This window comes from Chiloscyllium plagiosum, chromosome 44, assembly GCF_004010195.1.
Source record: "Chiloscyllium plagiosum isolate BGI_BamShark_2017 chromosome 44, ASM401019v2, whole genome shotgun sequence".
NCBI classification, from domain to species: Eukaryota; Metazoa; Chordata; class Chondrichthyes; order Orectolobiformes; family Hemiscylliidae; genus Chiloscyllium; species Chiloscyllium plagiosum.
This window is the reverse complement of record NC_057753.1, coordinates 13,664,881-13,667,762: the sequence shown is the minus strand read 5'-3', so window position 1 is coordinate 13,667,762 and position 2,882 is coordinate 13,664,881.

The window sequence follows — 2,882 nt, the reverse complement described above, 5'->3', positions numbered from 1 at the left end:
TGCTGGGACCGCAGTTTTTTACAATATATGTTAATGATATTGAAGGTGGTATTAGTAATAACATTAGCAAATTTGCTGATGATACTAAGCTGGCTGGCAGTGTGAAATGTGAGGATGATGTTAGGAGATTACAGTGTGACCTGGACAGTTTGGTGAGTGGTCAGATGCATGGCAGATGCAGTTTAATGTGGATAAATGTATGGTTATCTACTTTGGTGGCAAGAACAGGAAGGCAGATTACTACCTCAATGGAATCAATTTAGGTGAGGCAGTACAAAGAGATCTGGGTGTTCTTGTACACCAGTCAATGAAGGCAAGCATGCAGGTACAGCAGGTAGTGAAGAAGGCTAATAGCATGCTGGCCTTCATAACAAGAGGGATTGAGTATAGAAGCAAAGAGGTTCGTCTGCAGCTATACAGGGCCCTGGTGAGATCACACCTGGAGTATTGTGTGCAGTTCTGGTCCCCGAATTTGAGGAATGACAATTCTGGCTATTGAGGGAGTGCAGCGTAGATTCACGAGGTCAATTCCTGGAATGGCGTGACTACCTTACACTGAAAGACTGGAGCGACTGGGCTTGTATACCCTTGAGTTTAGAAGACTGAGAGGGGATCTGATTGAGACATATAAGATTATTAAAGGATTGGTCACTCTGGAGGCAGGAAACATGTTTCCTACTCCTGCACCTATTGTCTATTGTCTAACCTGGATGGCAACTTTCAGGGATCTCCGTACATGGACACTGAGATCTTTGTGCTCACCTACACTAGCAAAAACCTTACCATTATCCCAGTACTCTTTATTCCTGTTGCTCCTTCAAAGGTGCATCACCTCACACTTTTCTGCATTGAACTCCATTTGTCACCTCTCCGCCCAGCTCTGCAGCTTATCTATATCCCTGTGTAATCTACAACACCCGTAGCACTATCCACAACTCCACCAACCTTCGTGTCACTGCAAATACCTCACACTTTTCTGCATTGAACTCCATTTGTCACCTCTCCGCCCAGCTCTGCAGCTTATGTGTAATCTACAACACCCGTCAGCACTATCCACAACTCCACCAACCTTCGTGTCACTGCAAATTTGCACATTCGCTGTTATTGTTCTGAAAATACGATTGGAAATTACACAACCGACTTAAAAGTACATAATTGGGCTGTCCTTCCATGCTTCCTTCCTTCTTTTCTTCATTCATTCATTCATTCGTTCATTCATTTTTCGCTGTCTTCCTTTCCATTACTAGTTTTTGAATTTTGTTTTTTTCTCGTTATCGTTTTTGCTAGGTCTGAAGGAAAGAGCGGTGTGCAAATAACTGACAGCTCCATTAGAGAGCCCAGGCATACGAGTCAGAACACATTGGTTTCTTCCTTTGATGTATTGTTGAAATAAGAGTGATTCGAGCCCTCTGATTAACCCAACAATGTGCATATAAGCAGGACTAAGATCATTTATGCCACAATCACAGGAAGTAATATTGTAGCAGGAATCAGCCATGGTTTGACGGAAGAGGAAAACAAAACGTTCAAAGAAGAAGACACAGCATAAACTGTTATACACGTGAGTATGTTCCAACTCAATTCTAACACAGTCAGAACCGTTCAACAGTGATAAACACTGGCGTAGGAATAAAATCATTCTTGAGTGGTCGTTTGAAATGTAACCTTTATTTCTATTGGCAGCGAACATTAAATTGACCTTGAGAAAGTGAGGACTGCAGATGCTGGAGATCAGAGCTGAACATGTGTTGCTGGAAAAGCGCAGCTGGTCAGGCAGCATCCAAGGAGCAGGGGAATCGACGTTTCGGGCATGAGCCCTTTTTCAGGAATGAGGAAAGTATGTCCAGCAGGCTAAGATAAAAGGTAGGGAGGAGGGACTTGGGGGAGGGGCGTTGGAAATGCGATAGGTGGAAGGAGGTCAAGATGAGGGTGATAGACTGGAGTGGGGGTGCGGGCGGAAAGGTCAGGAAGAAGATTGCAGGTTAGGAAGGCGGTGCTGAGTTCGAGGGTTGGGACTGAGACAAGGTGGGGGGAGGGGAAATGAGGAAACTGGAGAAATCTGAGTTCATCCCTTGTGGTTAAACTGATCTGAACGATTTGAGAGTATTTGTCATTCTGACTGAACATCAGTGACCTTGGGTTTTAAAAAAAATTACACATTTTCCTATTCCGAAATATAGTGTTATTTCTAAGTATTTTTCCTCGTGTCGCTCAATCAGGCCTGTTTATTTACATTTTTATTTTAAAAGTACATTCAGTGATTGGAAACTCGTCTGTCACAATGTTTTGGAACATTCCCAACTGTGTCAGAAAGTCTCCAAACGTTCAAGTCACTATTCAGATCTAGCGGCACAATCGATGTATCACAATTTCTGTGATATTTCTAAATTTCCATGTATGGCATCTGAAAGAAGAGTTCTCAAAACTGACGTGCATGTCCTCGACGGTCACACATTCGAGGTTATGGTTGCACCTATGCGTTTTGTGATCTGTGTTTATTCTGTTTTACCCACAATTCTTCAACCAGCTATGAGCATCTGCCACTTGCTCCTTCATTTCTGCATCAGACCTCCAATTCATTCTTCCTTTTCTCATTTTAAAGAACGTTTCTAATAACTTCGTATTTACTTATTCATTGCATTCATCACTATCAAATTACCTCTTGGTTTTTATCTTTGTGAGACGAACAGAAACAATGATCTTCCGTTTTACTTTAGTTGACTAACTTTTTTTTTAACATTTGATAGTTCCTCGTCGTCTTTACTCCTCTAACTGTGCGAGTGTTCTCAATGAGCCATGCCAGTCACCCTTTGATATGTTCTAGTGGTACGGAATTATCCAATTGCCCAAAATCGTATTCAGCCCTTGGATTGTATATTTTC